Source organism: Dipteris shenzhenensis, chromosome 7, assembly GCF_047967505.1.
Source record: "Dipteris shenzhenensis isolate YYH24624 ecotype China chromosome 7, Dip_SZ_1.0, whole genome shotgun sequence".
Taxonomy (NCBI): Eukaryota; Viridiplantae; Streptophyta; class Polypodiopsida; order Gleicheniales; family Dipteridaceae; genus Dipteris; species Dipteris shenzhenensis.
In genome coordinates, this window is record NC_141602.1 from 15315974 (window position 1) to 15334195 (window position 18222).

Genomic DNA, 18222 nt, shown 5'->3' on the forward strand with positions numbered 1-18222 from the left:
TGTTTAGCCCCACTAATGCTTTTTTTTTATTAGTTCTGTTAATCGTCACTATATAGCGACATTTACCAGTGTCGCTATATAGCAATGTTTACCAGTGTCGCTATATAGTGACATTTATTAGCATCGTTATATAGCGACACTTTATAGCAACGTTCTTATAACGATATTAATAACGACATTTGCGCCTGACCCCCAAAAAAAAACACAACAACACAAAGCAACTATAGACGCGCTTGGTAGACACGCAAAATAGCGGACGCGTCTATAGGCATTGCTCTAGTAGAGAAATTACGGGCGCGTCTATTAGCACGGCTAAATGCTCGTCTATTTGCGCGTCAATCACCGCGTTTATTTGCGCGTTAGACCTGAGAAAATACGGGCCCGTCTAACATCCCGTCTATTAGCGCGTCTATTTGCGCGTGTATTTGCACGTTTATTTACGCGTTTACACTGAGACTCAGACGCGCATTTAGACGCGGGGTTAGACGCGATCCAGAGAATACAGAAAGTGAGATTTTGGTGTACATCATTGCTTTCCAAACATTGCCCATGATTACCAAAGCACATAATTTTTTACAAGCCCACATATACAAGAATTAAGGGAAATGAGGAGAATGAGACAATATGTAAAATAGTTTTGCCAATATCAATTGTGGGGCTACGGTTCAATCTCATCCTCAATGAGATCAACCCTTGCCAAACTATCTACTTCAAAATCCAAACAAGTGTTTAGATCTACAAATACATTCAACCCACTACTACTTGTGCCACTCATGTGCTCATCGAAATCAAGATCTCCAATGGTAGGCTCGTTCTCATGGGTAATGCCGGCCTCAATATCTATATCTCCTATCTCATGATCATCCTCCTCTCTTGTATCACGGTCATCATCACGTCCATGGGCATGATCATCCTCCATACGCTCCATATTAGTAAATGTACTATACATCACTTTGGAACGTGGCATAATAGGTATGACATGCCACCACCTATTATTATCCACCATTGGTTGATAGACAACCTAATTCAAACACAAATACAATCATGTTACTTTTCTTGCATCAAATATTTAAAAGCGAGTATTTTTATGTGTGTGCACAGTACCTGTTCACATTGTTGCGGTAGTATTAGTGTGTCCTTCCTACTTTGCCAAAACTTTGTGGAGTCAATAGTTACAAAGCCACTTGCATGGCGTTTGATTGTTGCATTAGGGCCTCTTTCCACCACGTCCTTAAACCACGTTACATCCAAAACATACACAAAGAAGCGTCGAAAGTCAAGCATAATGATATCTTGGATTATGCCACAATAATCATCCATGACTCCATTGGCTCCCTCAAAGCTAGCAATGACGCCGCAATCTTGTGTGTTTCTCTTATCATCAATCCGTTGTGTTCAAAAATGCTTGCCCTCACACCATATAGCATTGAACATAGTGCACTACACCAAGAAAAAATCAATTAAATAAGCAATCTAAATTATAAAAACCTCCTAACTTATGCATAACATTCTATATACCGACCTTGCTCATGCATCCCCTAGCATACTCCCATTCTTCCATTGTGATATGCATCCCCTCGTCTTTCTCTGCTTTCTCCATTTCATCAAGTAGCCAATCCACATGAATATCCTTTGGAAGTGCTCTTAGACGCTGAGGGTATGGCACACGAGATCCGTGGTGTGTACGAAAGAGGGCCCTTTCTTCTTGTCTTCTTGCCTTTGCATCCTCGTATCTTGTCACCCATCTTTTCATCACATCACTATTAAGCACGCAAAAGAGGTTGATACTATTACGCAACTCCGTGTCTATTACTTTGTTGCATCCTCTTCCTTGAGGCACAATAGAGGTCATCCTTAGGTCTTCATCATCTCTCCACAGTCATGGGAGATCAGAGCTATCCACATCAACAAGAAACTCAGAAATATATACAAGTGACTCTTGTACCAACCAACCCTCGGCCATGCTACCTTCGGGTCTTGCATTTTGTCTCACGAAGCCCTTCAAGGTCTTCATGAAGCGCTCGAGGAAGAACAACCATCGTGCATGTATAGTACCGCATATAGCAATCTCATCCACCAAATGCACTATGAGATGTAGTTGGCTTGTGAGAATAGAACGTGGAAATGTCTCCTCCACTAAACAAACCGCCTATATCTTGCCTCTCCACAAGTAGGACACTCTCTTGCATCCTTATGTAGTCCACGAAACAAAACGCAATCGTTGACACATGCATGGATGCGCTTGTAATCTAATCCTCCAAGAGAGGTCACATGTTGCCTTGCCATATCTCTTGAGGTCTATAATTTATTCTCCCTTGGAAGCATTTTACACAATAGCCTGCACGTGAAGACCATAAATGAGGAAAAGCATTCGAGTAATTGACCCACGCGCATAATTCATCATGTTTGCAAAATCGACTTTAAATTAAAGCTTACTTGAGTAATGCATTCAAACTTGCATTGCTCCATCCATAGATGGTTTGCAAGTTTAGTAACTCAAGGGAGGCACGTAGAACAGAGAATGTGCACCCCTCAAACAGTGGAGTCCATGCTGCGGTAAAAAGATCATCCTGCTCCATGCTATTATCCCTCCCTTGATGGACATATAGATCCCGCACCATATCATCAAACACCTCCTCCTCCACGGCTTCATGAGGTAATGGTGGAGGGCTACTATCACCATCACTCCATGCATCTATAACGGTCCCTCCTGAAGATCCCACCTCATATCGCCGATGCTTCGCCTCCTCACGACGGGCATAGGGTAACATGTGCGGGTGTGGCACTGCATCCTGTATCAAATTAAAATGGGATCATTATAACTCAAACATATGAACACCCATAGGTATCTCAATCAACCTTAACTTACAAATCCTTACCCTGTTTACGGTCACATCCCATTCTCCATACTTTGAGATATGATTGAGCGTAATCCTGCGTGCACGATACATGTTTCCTCGACATCGATCACACAGACATTTGATTTTTTGCTCCAACCACATTTCGCGATGGTGGATACAAGGGGATTCATCCTCACTAAAGCTGCTTGTTGAAGATGGAGACATCCTACAAACAAACAACCCACCAAATTTGCTCTTCTTCAAATGCTTAACTTAAAAACTCTGTGTCACGTCTAAATGCCCGTCTACCGTCGCGTTTACTATCGCGTCTACCTGCGCATCTAAATGCCCATCTACTTTGTGTATTTAAATGTGCTTATAGACGCGCTAATAGACGCGCCTATAGATGCGCTTTCTCTGTGTATTCAGACGCGATTATAGACGCGCTAATAGACGCGACTATACCCGCGACTTTTAAACCTGCTTTTCGGCGCGCCGCTCGCTTTGCTTTTCTTTTAACTACTTAAACTTCACGAGCGGCTTTCTTCCTTCATTATTAGCAGTTCTATAGATTTGAAGCTTAAGAGAGAGCCTCCCATACACACACAGTTCCAAGCTTTCACTCAAGACAAAGGGACCGTACCTACACAGCTTGCTTCCAAGCCTAAAGAAGAGGAGGAGTACGAACAAGGAGAAGAGGAGGAGAAGAAACAAGTTTGGAAAAGAAAGATCCTTCCATACCTTTTTCCAAGTAAGTCCTTTTGAAGTTGTTCTTGCTTGCTCTTTCCAGTTTTGTACTTTTCTGCATCCACGAAACGCAGCATCTAGGTATGAGCGACACGTTCTTTTGTCGGGCGAAACGTCCTTTTCCACTTTTGAGTATTCTCGACTGTCGGAGCGCGTGTATACAGGCGTCTGAGGGTGCGTCTAAACGCGCGTCTACAGGCGCGTCTATTTGCGCGTCTGGCTTGCTACAGACACGGACAGACGCGGATATAGACGCCTAAACCAGACGATCTGTTAAACGGAAGTTTAAACGAATTGTTAGACGCGCTTTTAGACGCGCTGTTAGATGGATGTTTGGACGGGCTATTAAACGCGCTTTTTAACGCACTGTTAGATGGATGTTTTGACGGTCTGTTAGACGCGGTGATAGACGCGAAGATTAAACGGGTCTATAGACGCGCTCTGACAGAGCCTCTTTTTTTTTTTCCCCCCTTTCTTCTTAGCTCCCAAAGTAATAGATTTGTTTATTTTTTTCCAGTTTAACATGTGGGGAGGAAGTGCTTCTAGCTCACCTGATCCGCGTGAATAGATATGGAAGGATTTATATAATATTTTAGGGCACCCTCCTAGTCCTGCGGAGTTATACGGGTACATGACGGGTACCCTTAACACTCCCCAGGAGTCGGCAGTATAGACTCTGAGCCACCCCACACCGCCTGAGATCACCCCAGCGAAGTCCGCACAGCCGTCTTATGCCCCTTCCCCCATACCGTCTTATGCCCCTTCCCCCATGCCGTCTTATGTCCCTTCTGCCATCCCGTCTTATGCCCCTTCCCCCATGCCTTCAGGAGGTCCTTCTGCCTCAGCGAGCCGTCGACGTACTCCTCAGCCGTCGAGACTCGGTTCTCTAGCTACGAGTGGTCAGCGTAGTCCCGCGCAGTCCTCAGCTACGAGTGGCCAGCGTACGAGCTCAACACGACAGGGTGGCAGGCGTAGTAGCAGGGAGAGCGGTGGCGGATGCATGGCACAGTGCTTTGGGCCATGTGGCGGTGAGGCCAAGGATGATGATTCCGATGATTTAGACGTGCCTCTGGGTGATGGTACGATTTATTATGACATCACCCAGACAGGAGGCATCTTGATGGATGCGCGGGGGAAGGATGTAATGGCCTTCATGCGCTCTGTAATTGCTAATAATTACAGAGATTGCTTTATCCACTATAAAGACCACCCAAAGAGGTTGGCTGATGAGACCCTCGCTACTGTTCGCTCTAGGTATCCTAACCCCCCCAATCGCCAGTTCACAGATAAATGGGCCAAGTCAAAGATTGTTACGATACTTAGCAATAAAAGATCTTCCCTTAAGAGGCAGGCACTAGCGGAGCTTGCCAGACTTGAGGCAGGTCAAGCTCCAAGGGGCCCGCCCCACACCGCTCAGAAGCATGAGTGGAAGAAGGCAATGAAGTCAGCGAGGGAGGAGCCCAGTCTGCAGCACGTGGAGGCACGGAGGATCTAGATGGAGTATGGGAGAGCGCATTTTGGAGCAGGGGGTGTTGAATCATGGGAGGCCCAATTTGTAAGTATCGATCTCAAATTATATTGCTTATGTAGTTTATTAGGAGGTTGGTTGTTTCTTTGTACTAATCCCTCCACAAAGTGTATCGCGGTCATGCAGCTTGAGATCGTGGGCAGATACCCTACTCCAGTGGAGACAGCCTACCACTGCCACCATCGCAGAGGAGATACATGGAGGCACTTCTATGATGACGGGTTGATTACTGAGGAGCAGTATACCCGAGCGACTGGACATGCCCCCCAGGTATTTGAAAGTAATTAAATAATGCCAAAATTATAAGTAAAGATTTGATTTTTCATACATTGATATATGTTGTCCCTTGTTTACAGGGCGCCCCTGCACAAGACGACGAGGAAGACGAGGAAGGAGGTGCAGAAGGAAGCGCATCAGGGAGCGTGGAAGGCAGCGAGGATTAGTCGTAGAAGTAGTGCTACTATTCTTTTTTGTACTTAAAGCCATTGGCTTGGCTTCGTGCCTCTTGTATATAGACTCCTCTTATTTTTTGTACTTGAAGCCACATGACATGGCTTAGCTTCCTTATTTTTTGTACTTGGAGCCACATGATGTGGCTTAGCTTCGTGCTATATGTATATACAAGCACTTTTTGAGCTTTCAATTTTATTGCGTTTTGGAGTTGTAATATTTTATTTGGAATTGTAATTAAAATGAGGTTGGCTGTAAGAATTGAATTACAGAATGTGGATATGGGATTCTTGTAACTATATAGCATACACAACATACACAGTATTCTGTTTTTTTTTTTAAAAAAAAAGGCGCATCTATCAGCGCGTTTACAAACGCGTTTATATTCGCGTCTGTCTGTTCGATATGCGTCTATACGTGCGTCTATCAAAGCGTTTATTTGCACGTCTATTTACGCGTGTATGAGCGCGTCTATACGCGCGTAAGTCTGATATATAGATGCACTAATAGATGCGGGTCTCCTGACGCGCAAATAGACGCGCCCGTAAGTTTTTTATTTAGTTCATGAAATGCGTCTGTGCGCGCGTCTATGGGTGCTTTGTCTTGTTGTGAAAAAGTGTAAAAAACGTCGGTATTTTCATCGAAAAAGGGCCTATGCCTTGTAGTGAATGCAGCTTCCTGCTCCTCAACTTCTTTATCTATGGGCTCTTCATTGTAGATGTTGGGCTCATCTACAAAAATAAGAGGATCGAAAAGGGAAAGGGCAGGGGCAGGGGTTGAGGTCGAGGACACCTCTTCGATTTTTCCCTCCTAAAGAAGGAAAATAAAGGTCATTTCCTAGGATAGGGACCTATTTCCTAAGTTTCTGATGACTCCGCATGCTAGGAGGTCATCCCTCATTTATATTTACTACAACAAGGACTACAATACTAAGAAAGAAGGACTACAATTTGCTTGGTTTATGACCAAAATAGTACTAAAATAACTCCAACGACCCCACTGTTGTGGTTGCATGGAGATACATTTAGAAAAATACAATTAAAGTTTCAAAAAATGCAATGGACGATATGGCCCTTATCAACATGCATTATACAATATCCAAGATGCCATAGGATACAAAAGGCATGTCGATATGGCCGTTGCCCCTAAAGGGGACCCCTCAAGGGCCATATTGTCAATTGCATTTTGCTTGGTTGCACAACATAATACATTTTCCATGGTATAAAAATATATAACTCCAAGAACCAATGCAGTGGCTTTCAAAGGTCTCCTTCTGTTTGTTGGTGCACTCGTCATGATAGACCTCCTCATGTAATATATAAAAATAGGTAACAGAGCTATAACTCCAAGAACTAGTGCGGTGGTCTCTCCAAGACAACCTTGAATTCTGGGCGATGACAAGTGTTCAGGCCTATGCTAAGGCAGCGATGCTCAGAAATGATAGATTGTGTCTCATTATTATGCCAAAAACCAATGCAGTGGTCTCTCCAAGCCAACCTATGATTTGCATGGGCTGCGGGCAAAGAAGCACCAAAAGGCTGCACGATGATAGGTGGTTAGGCAAGAGACTACACTGCGGTGGTGTTTAGAATCATAGATGTACACAACACTCCACATACCACTACTTTCATCAACTTACACCTCGCTTTCCGCAAAGAAACTATAGCACGTCTAAGACATTCAAAGAGGTGCAACTATTGGTCATTGACAAAATCTCACTCATTGGCCTAAACACCTTCATTGCAGGGGATTCTCGCATGTGAGAGAAATAAAACATAACCATGATCATCCCTTGGCACTACCAAAGCAGTGAAGAGTGCGCTCATGGTAAGCATGACCAGTGAATCACCAGCAAACGAGTGCATATGCAATGTTGGAAACACAATACTTAACACACAGCACATAAGTTTGCAACAAGCTGCTTACCTTTGTCTGTCGCTACCCTTGACAAGTGCAACTAGAGACTTCTGCTACATTAACACGAGCCCTGCAAAGGATAGAACACCAGCATCATACATGATGAAAATAAACAAAAAGGCTATCGAAGTAGTTAAGAGTGCTCTCATGGTAAGCATGACCAGTGAATCACCAGCAAACAAGTGCATACACAACATTAGAAACGCAATTCTTAACACACAGCACATAAGTTCGCAACAAGCTTCTTACCTTTGTCTTTCGCTACCCTTGACAAGTGCAACTAGAGACTTCTACTACATTAACACGAGCCCTGCAGAGGATAAAACACCCCTATTGAAGAGACGCACCCAACTTGAGGGAATGGATCGAACCAACAATGACATTTTCTTTGATGACGTTATCAAAAAGTACATGCACCGAGACATGTGATACGAGAACATCTACCTCGCTACTTACACCAACGAGCAGCGATACTAGCAAAGCAAAGACATCCAAGGAAACGAGGTAAAATTATACGCTTCAATAACTATAGTAAGTCAAAAGATCCTGAGAACCATTACAGAGAGCTCTGCTTGCTATACCTACCATTCGTACACAATGAGCACTCCTTATGTGAAGACTTCCCAACATGGCACGACATGTATCACTCGCACATGGAAGTCATTAACAAGAACCAGTCTCGATTTGACAAGACATGCAGCTATGTAGCCTTGCCTATCAGCAGGCTTGAGCCTTGCCTATCTGCGACAAGCAATAGTAGCGTGGGCAATCCCATTACATGTAAAGAAAAATTTGACAGAGGCTTGGAAATGAATCTACACGAGATGAAACCGACAAGGCGCGACCAACAACACCCTCCACATGCTATCATGGAAAACAAACAATACTACGCACTTCCCAGAAAATTACTCTGAAAGACATCATGCTCAAGAAAATTACCAAACCTCAAGAAAAAATCCATCTGCTACTCTCCGAAGAGGCGGTATTGGGAAAACTTTCATGCTCATGCTGGTAGTACTTCGCTTCTACTAACACAAAGACACATCCACGTTGACTTGCCTAGGGCGATGTTGTTCGCTTACACTGGAAGGGCTGCTCATGCTATTGGCTGGATGACTGTCTTGTAGTGCTTTATCTCAAATTTGAATGTACCCCTTGGATTAGAGATTAGATCAAGATCTAGAGGTCTTGGAGTGAAGATCGTGGGTTGAAACTATGGGTTGGACATCTCCCCAAACTTAAATAGGTCTACACATGCCCTTTTCTTAAAACAAAACTAGTCGCACACACTAGAACATGCATGGATCACCAACATTGGTTTTTCATAACCATGTTGGCCATTGATAGTTGAAACAAGATGAAACTTGATAGGAATCTAATACATTATGGCATAAATATTTCATCTGGGTGTTATTGCATTTGAAGTAGCATAGCTTATTGTTTTAAGATAAATAACAATTTTTGTGCCACTCTGCGAGCCAAAACATGTTTTATAGGGTAAGGTAAAAAATCCATGGTTCTATATCTCATAATGTACCAAGAGTTGGTATTCCTCCAAGTCACGTTGTACCCAAGCATTGTACCAAATATTGTAACATAAATGGTTCCATACATACCTTTTTGTTTTAAAAAATCCTATTGCACACACTAGAACACATGTGGGTCACAAACATCTGTTTATCATAACCATGTTGAGCATCTATGGTAGAAAAAAGATGAAAATTGATAGGACACTACTGCATGATGGAATTAAGACTTTATCTGAGTTCTATTGCATTTGGTGTAGCAGCATATTATTTTATGGTAGATAACAAATTTTTTGCCGCACTATGAGCTGAAGCATTGTTTATAAGGTAAGGCCAGATCCCTGGGTCTATATCCCATAATGGATTGACAGTTAGTATATCTCTAGGTCTCATCATACCAAATATTATCCCATAAATAGGTCTACACATGCCTTTTTGTTTTAAAAAATCATGTTGTACATGCTAGAATGTGTCTGGGTCACCAACGTTTGTTTTTCATAACCATGTTGGACCCTAAGAGTCGAAACATGATGAAACTTGGTAGGATTCTAATACATGATGGAATATAAATTTTTTATAGGTTTTATTTCATTTTGAGTAGCGTAGCATATTGGTTTATGGTAGACAACCCTTCTTTTGCCACACTGTGAGTGATAACATTTTTGATAGGGTAAGTTCAAATCCATTTCTCTATATCTCATAATGGACAGAGAATTTTTATAACTCTTGATAAAAATTTACCTAAGTCCCATACAAAATCTTGTACAATAAATAGGTCTATACATGCCCTTTTATTTTACAAATCCCCATCATGCATTGTGCAACACGTGAGGGTCACCAATGTTGATTTTGCATAACCATGTTCACCATCGATGCTGGTCAGAATAAGAAAAAGATTTGTAGGAATCTATTATATGCTGGCATAAATATTATGGCTAGTGTATATTGCATTCATAGTAGCATAACATATTGTTTTAGGGTAGAGAACCCTTTCTTTGCCGCATTGCAATGATAAATATTTTTGTGAGGGTAAGGCTTCTATATCTCGTAATGGAGTGTAATGGACTGAGACTTGGTATGACTTTCATTACTATTATAAAAAAGCATTGTGTCAAATCTTGTCCCATAAATAAGTCTAATCATGGATTATTGTTTTAAAGAACCTCATCGCACACACTAGAACACATGTGGGTCACCATCATTGGTTTTCACTAACCATGTTGAACATCGATGCTCGAAAGAATATGAAACTTGGTACCACTCTAATATATACTTGTCTGTAAGCTCACTGCAATATATCGAGTCAGGGAGAAGACGACGCTGATTAAGTTATATACTTTCACATTTGATTGACTTGGAAAGGATGATGCTACCATAGAATTTTGAATCGTGTTGTTGCTCTTGTGTTAGAGCTGCAGCTATATTGTTGGGGCTTATATTATGCAGAAGCCAAGAGAGTTTGCGCCTGTTGCTCATACTGGAACTTGACACTCGACGTGTAAGAGGTGTCAGCCGTTCAAACAAAGATGCCCGGCAATTTCCCACTTGCTTGTAGCTGCTGAAAGGCCTGTGGAGGGCGTTATGCCTCCGCTCCCAGCCTCGCTCGCAGTTCCCCGTGGTGAAACTTGCAAGAACCTTCCCTCCCGAGTACACTCCGGCTGCGGTGTTGTATTGACTTACGAACTCAGACACGGTCGTTTGAGGGCTGTAGGTGTAGAATTGGAAATTGACGTAGTCGATCACGCTGGAATATTGCTCCCAGAGTGCAGTGTAGTAAGATTGCACGCCGTCAAACGGAGCAATGGATGCTACCAAGATCACGTTGTTTTGCTTCAACTGAGCGATCAGTTGGCCGATGCAGGATGCGAAGACACTAGGCGTTGTGGTGGACGCGAACTGCTCGTAGTCGATGTCGATTCCGTCTAGACCGTATTCGTTGGCCAAAAACGTCAGAGAAGAAACGGCGTTGCTCACCCAGCTCGACTCAGACGTTGGATTAAACTCTACCGCCTGATTATTACCTATGGAAGCTCCACCCAGGCTAACTATGATCTTCACGTTTGAGTTGCTAGCCTTGATCGCTTTGGCTGCGCTGCCTGATAGATTGTCATCCCAATAGGTGGTAAATACGCCGTTGGTGGGCGCGTAAGAGTTGCCCCCGGAAGCACTGGCATGAGAGATAGATTCTCGGAAAACTTTTCCGTTGTTGCTGCTTGACGATGTACTGGATGATGACGCGGCGATGCAAACCTTATAGATTGTGGCAAACGATTCCTGGATTCAGGCTCTGAAGCTGCGAGAGGCTGAGTCCGTTCGCTCCGGCGATCGCATCGCAAGTGTCGCCCGACGTCACTGTGTAACTGCTGGTGCAGCCTGAAGCTTCCGCGAGCGCCTTCCCTAGAAATTACCAAACTGAATTAGACCCCTTGTATGCACGCCAGCTAAGCATCGAGTAGATGCGCCTGTAGAACAGAATCAACGGGTCGCGCTTCTGCGTGATGAACGAGGGAGATCGATCCAAATGCAATGAGACTTCCACAACTTTGCATCCCTAATCAGCAAAATTAGTTTTGTAGCAATTGGGCTTCGCATAACTTTGCTACCAAAACAGAACGTTATATGAGACACTCCGGTTCCCAACCGAGTAATATATAGAGACCCAAATGCAACGAAATATGCTCGGGTATGTGTGTGGAAGGGACAAAAAGAGCAACGCATACCCTCCGTAAGAAGACGAGCACCGTGAATCGCGACAGGGACGAGAGCTAAAAGCGCAAATACCAGGGCTAAAGCATTGCGTTTACGGAATGCCATGTTCTGCAAGAATTTGAATCAGAACGGATCAGGAGGTCGATGGAGAGGTGGATGAAGCGGAGGTAAGCGCGTAGAATCTAGATATGAACTGGCGAGGGGTGATGTTTCAAGAAAGCTTGCTGCAAATCGGAACTTATAGGAAGCTGGAAGGGTCCTGTCGGAACAGAGAATCAGCAACGGAGTACTCTTGTGAGAAAGATGAACGACTACGACTTACCCTGCATGGGCGCGGACACCGTCATCTAGCTTGACCAGATCGCTGAGACGAAATCGGTAAAGGCTTGCACGGATTATTGACTGCGTACTCGATGATCATTGATGACAGGAAAAGACGTATTGATCATCATTGATGACAGGAAAAGAGGTATTGTTCTAGAATGCTGCTCTCCTAGGGAAGCGCATCTATCTTCACGTATAACAGCGCGTCTATAGATGGGGCTATCTCTTTCTAAAAACAGAGTAGACGCATCTATAGACGCGCTTTTAGACACGTTCTCAGATGCGTCTATAGATGCGCTCCGATAGACTGACTATTCTAAAAACTCGAAAAGGATATGCGCCCGACACAAAAGCACAACACCAGTACCAAAAACATTCGTTTCTTGGATACGACATGGACGAATCTAAAGAGAGCGACTTTCAAAGAAGATCAACCGTAAAAAGACTTACCTTGGATAGAGGTATGAAAGCTTCTTGTCCTTCTTCAAAGCTGCTTCTCTTTCTTCTCTTCCTTGTTCACCCTTTGCTTCTCTTTCTTCTCTTCCTTGTTCACCCTCTTCTCTTGTGTGCTTGGATCAGAGATGATTGTGTAAGCCTGGAAATAACTGTGGGTGCCTGGAGATAAGTGTGGATGCTCGGAACTGTGTCTGTTAATAGCAAAGCAAGCTGCACGACACTAAAAGTATGTGAAGAAAAGCAAGCGCACTAAAAGTAGTTTTAAAAACTGCATCTATAAGCGCATCTATATACGCATCTAAATGACTATTTAATTGTGCATCTATTACATAGAGTAGATGCGGTTTTAGATGCGTCTATAGATGCGCACCACACAACAAATAGACGCGGTTTTAGACGCAGCATTAGACACGCCCAAAGTTTTAAGATTAAATATTTGATACAAGAGCAAATTTTTTGGGTTGTTTATTTGTAGAATGTATTCATCTTCAACAAGTAGCTTCAGTGAGGATGAATCCCTCCGTATCTACCATTGCGAAATGTGGTTGGAGCAAAAAATCAAATGTATGTGTGATCGATGTCGAGGAAACATGTATCGTGCACACAGGATTACACTCAATCACATCTCAAAGTATGGAGAATGGGATGCGACCGTAAACATCGTAAGTGCTAAAGAGTTAAGGTTGATTGAGATACCTATGGGTGTTCATATGTTTGAGTTATGATCCCGTTTTAATTTGATATAGGATGCAGTGCCACACTCGCATATGTTGCCCTATGCTCGTCATGAGGAGGCGAAGTGCCGGCAATATGAGGTGGGATCTTCAAGAGGGACCATTACGGATGCATGGAGTGATGGCGATAGTAGCTCTCTGCCATTACCTCATGAAGCCGTGGAGGAGGAGGTGTTTGACGATATGGTGCGGGATTTATATATCCATCATTTCGAAGGGAGGGATGATAGCATGGAGCAGGACGATCTTTTTACCGCAGCATCGACTCCACTGTTTAAGGGATGCACATTCTCTATTCTATGTGCCTCCCTTGAGTTACTAAACTTGCAAACTATCTATGGATAAAGCAATGCAAGTTTGAATGCATTACTCAAGTAAGCTTTAAAGTCTATTTTGCAAACATGGTGAATTATGCTAGTGGATCAATTACTCGAATGCTTTTCCTCATTTATGGTCTTCATATGCAGGCTATTGTATAAAATGCTTCGAAGGGAGAACACATTACTGACCTCAAGAGATATGGCAAGGCAACATGTGAGCTCTCTTGGAGGATTAGATTACAAGCGTATCCATGCATGCGTCAACGATTGCATTTTGTTTCGTGGACTACAGAAGGATGCAAGAGAGTGTCCTACTTATGGAGAGGCAAGATATAGAGCAGATCTCAAAACTTTGGACGTGCCTCGTAAGGTTCTGTGACATTTTCCCATAATCCCTCGCATCCAACATATGTTCAAGTGCAAATCCATTGGAGAGCTCATGTCATGGCATTCCTCCCATCGATCAAGTGATGGTAAGTGGAGAACTCCCGCAGACACTCTTGCGTGGAAGCATATTCAAGACACATGGCCAAGCTTCAAGGAAGAACCTAGGAGCTTGATACTTGGATTAGGTATGCACGGTGTGAACCCATTTGGTCTCAAAAGCACCTCTGACAGTGTATGGCCAGTGATATTGGTGAATTATAATCTTCCACCCTCTATGGCAATTAAGAAAGGACATGTTATGTTATCCCTTCTAATTCTAGAGAAACATAAAGTCAAAAATCCTGATGTTTATTTGGAGCGTCTGATTTATGAGCTAGAGATACTTTGGAGAGGTATCGAGGTGCATGATGTGAGCAGGCCTCCTTCATCACGAGACTTCAACTGCAAAGCAGCCTTGATGTGGATGATGCATGACTTCCTAGGCTATGGCGAGTGTTCAGTAAGCATTGTACTTTTAATTCTGAGTAGGCAAAGGATGTGACACCCTAAACCCACCTTCAACACTTAATTGCGTCTATTGTTTAGGTCTCACTACATCGGGTTACCATGCATGTCCTATTTGTGGTCCTTCGCTTATTGCCTCACAAGTAGATGCATTGAATAAGGTCATCTATGAGAATCACCATCGATTTCTCCCCCCTCATCATCCTAGATATGTTGCCCCTTGGAATGAAGTCCTCCCACAATCACTCACTGCGGAAAATTGGATGAGAATTTCGGAGGGTTCCATGACTTGGCATGAGTCAGTAAGGGTTTGTAACTATTGTGTGCTATATTGGCTAGAAATAAAGATTGCCTGCTCCATCTTTTATCGTTTAGCATATTGGTCCCACCTCAAGATCAATCACCTACTTGATCCCATGCATATCTTCAAGAATGTGGCATCTACCATTTGGGAACATTTGAATGGGACACGAGATTCTATAGGGATAAGGTTAGATCTACTTACCATAGGGAGGATGCGTGAAGCTTGGCCACAAGAGAGACCAAATGGGCATTTTTTTTTACCTCATACACCGTGGAGGTTATCAAAGCTAGAGATGGTGGCGGTGAAGCATGCTATCACTACAATTCGTTACCCACTGGATGCATGAGGTGTTTGAAGGGGGCCTTTACAAAGACCAAGAAAAGAGGTGTAGAGCAAATATATGGCTTGAAATCTCATGATTGGCACAAGATGCTCCAAGTAAGTATTTTATGTGCATAATATATTTTTCCTTCTAAATTTGTGAGTGAATTAGAAGCAACTAATCAACCGCCTCCTCGTGTGTTCAGTTCATACTACCTTCTAGCATTTCTCACAGTGCATCGAAGGCCGTGAAGGATTGTATTTACAAGATGGGCGAGCTTGTGAGATACTTTACATGATACAAAATGTGATGCGTATCAATGCTCCATGCAAGGTTTTCATATTGCTAATATGGTGTACTTTTTTATTTCTAGTATGTGACCTCAAAGGAAATAGATCCCACCATGCTTGAGAATGCTCGAGTTATGTCAGTGGAGGTGCTTTGTGTTGGGATATCTCAAGGTGTATGCCTCAGGCACACCTTATGTTTCTATGTGTGAGTGCTAGAGGCACAGTTAGGTGCCCACAAGCACAGTTAGGTGGTGGAAAAGCCACATAGGATGATTGAGTGAATCTAGGAGCAGATTGAGGAGATGATTGTGGAGCTTTGAGGTCATCAGTGATGTCAGTGACCTTGTATGAGGTGCCTACTTAAGGACCTCTTTCTTCTTCATTCTATATGCAAGTATTCTGATTTTGTGTCCACTCTACTCTTTCCTTTCAGTGTTCCAACATGGTATCAGAGCCATTTGATCCCCCTTGAGCCCATTTTTGCCACATCATCATCTTCTTCCTCTTCTTCTTCTTCACCATCTCTCCCTCTTCTTCCAAAAATTTGCTTGAGCTTGTTCTCCTCCAATTCTCACCCATTTCCCACGCCCTTCCAGCTCGAGATCCCTCTTGTTAGGGCGAATTTCAGGGTGCAAGCAATTGAAGAATAACCTGCTCTGCTGGTCGCCATTGCACGAACTTCGTCGAATCTTCTTCCTGCGATTTCTCTGCGCCTGCTCCGTCTTTGTCTAATTCCTTTCAGGGCAAGCTTCTCCATATCTAGAGCTACCTTGTGCTGAAATCTGAGCAGCTGCATATTGAAGGAGAAAACAGAGAAAAACCAGTCGACTTTGTTCAAGAAGGTGAAGGCGACCTAACGCATATTTTCGCCTCTTCTTCCCAGAGGATCTACTGTGGTATACCAGCTTTCTTTTGCCTCAGAAAGCCCCCTTTCTTTTGCTTTGAAGAGTGTGATATGAGCCCTCCAAGTTCAGCTCTCTAGTTTTGATAGTTTTGACATACTTTTGAAAATGATGCTACATAAAATGCTACTCTAGCATTTCTGGTCTTTTGGAGTTTTCAATAACTTCACTACAAGTGTTGCTTCAGTTTTGTTTTGACTTGCTAAACCTGGTTGTGATTGGAAAGTGTTTATTTCATCCACTTCTATGAAGCATGCAAAAAGTAGCATCATTGTTTGAAAACTAGTCACTACTATTTGCTACATCAAGTGCCTATACTTTGGAAGCATTTCAATTATTTTTGCCTTGTAAGAGAGATAGACACTGCCCAATATCTGGGTTAGACCCTCTCATGGCTACCATGGCAAATGAAGGTAAAATTTGCATTGATGCGGGAGAACTTATGGGGACTTGTCAAACCTACTCCTACCGCTTCTTCTACGGCCTCAAATGCTGGAGAATCTTCAACTCCGACACGACCGGCAAGGGATCCAGCAAGAGAAGAAAAAGCATATGGTATAATTGCTTTAGCTTTGGGTGATGATTACATACATCATATATCTGACTTGGAGTCTCCATCGGAAGCATGGCAGAAGCTAGACTTGATTTTTGGTGCAAGCTCTCACATATCTAAACTATCACTTAAAATCTCTTTCTTTGAATTAAAGATGGCAAGTGATACTACTTTAGCTGCTCATGTCAACTATATGCGGAGTCTTATGACTCAGTTAGCTTCTATCAACTCTCCTATCACCCCTGATGATGCTATGGCAGTGTTACTTAAGAGTATGCCTGAAAGTTTTGATCACATTCTTAGCACTTTGAAGAACCTTCCCAATCCTAACCTTGAAGGCATTATCTCAGCTCTCCAAGAAGAAGAAAGACATATGGAGCTAAGGAAAGGCAATGACACTGCTTATGTTATGAAATTCCAGAAGGGCAAGTATTCTCCTTGCAATCACTGTGGAAAGACAAATCACCTTTCAAAGGACTGCTTCAAAGTTAATCCATGCAAGCACTGTGGCAAAAACAACCATAGTGAGAAGTTTTGCAGAGACAAAGCAAAGACAGAAAATGCAAATCTACTTACAGTGAATGAGCCTCCACAAGATGAGGCATCCTTTGAAGATTATGCATTTTAAATCATCTCTATGTATGCTCCAGATCTCTCTTTTTATGTTGTGTCAAGGTACTCAGCCTGGATAGTCCTCCAAAATGAATGCAAATAAACTATTGTGTTTTGTGTGTTTTGTAAACACCTCTGGTCACCTTATGATGTAGGCCATGTGTATGTTTTGTTCCATGGTACCTCCTGCAGACATTGTGTGCATGTACATGCAGGGGAGATAACCATTGGAAGGTCTGTTTGTATCCCTTTCTGTTTACCTTACACCCAAGGGAACCCTTGCTAGCATGAGAACCTAGCCATAGATTAATCCTTGACCACCATGAGATGGCATGAGAAACTATGAGACTAGATGTATCCTTGACATAGCCTGAGGCATTTCCTTGAGGGGGGGTTTGTTGGGATATCTCAAGGTGTATGCCTCAGGCACACCTTGTGTTTCTATGTGTGAGTGCTAGAGGCACAGTTAGGTGCCCACAAGCACAGTTAGGTGGTGCAAAAGCCACATAGGATGATTGAGTGAATCTAGGAGCAGGTTGAGGAGATGATTGTGGAGCTTTGAGGTCATCAGTGATGTCAGTGACCTTGTATGAGGTGCCTACTTAAGGACCTCTTTCTTCTTCATTCTATATGCAAGTATTCTGATTTTGTGTCCACTCTACTCTTTCCTTTCAGTGTTCCAACACTTTGTTTAGTGGAGGAGACATTTTCACTTTCTATTCTCACATGCCAACTACATCTCATAATGCATTTGGTGGATGAGATTGCTATATGCGGTACTATACATGCACGATGGT

The 18222-nt window shown here is 43.0% G+C and overlaps 1 pseudogene; it reads right to left on the minus strand.

Moving 5' to 3' along the window:
- Positions 1 to 10446: 10446 nt before the first annotated feature.
- LOC147899995 (chitinase 2-like) lies at positions 10447 to 12046 on the minus strand (annotated as a pseudogene).
- Positions 12047 to 18222: the final 6176 nt, after the last annotated feature.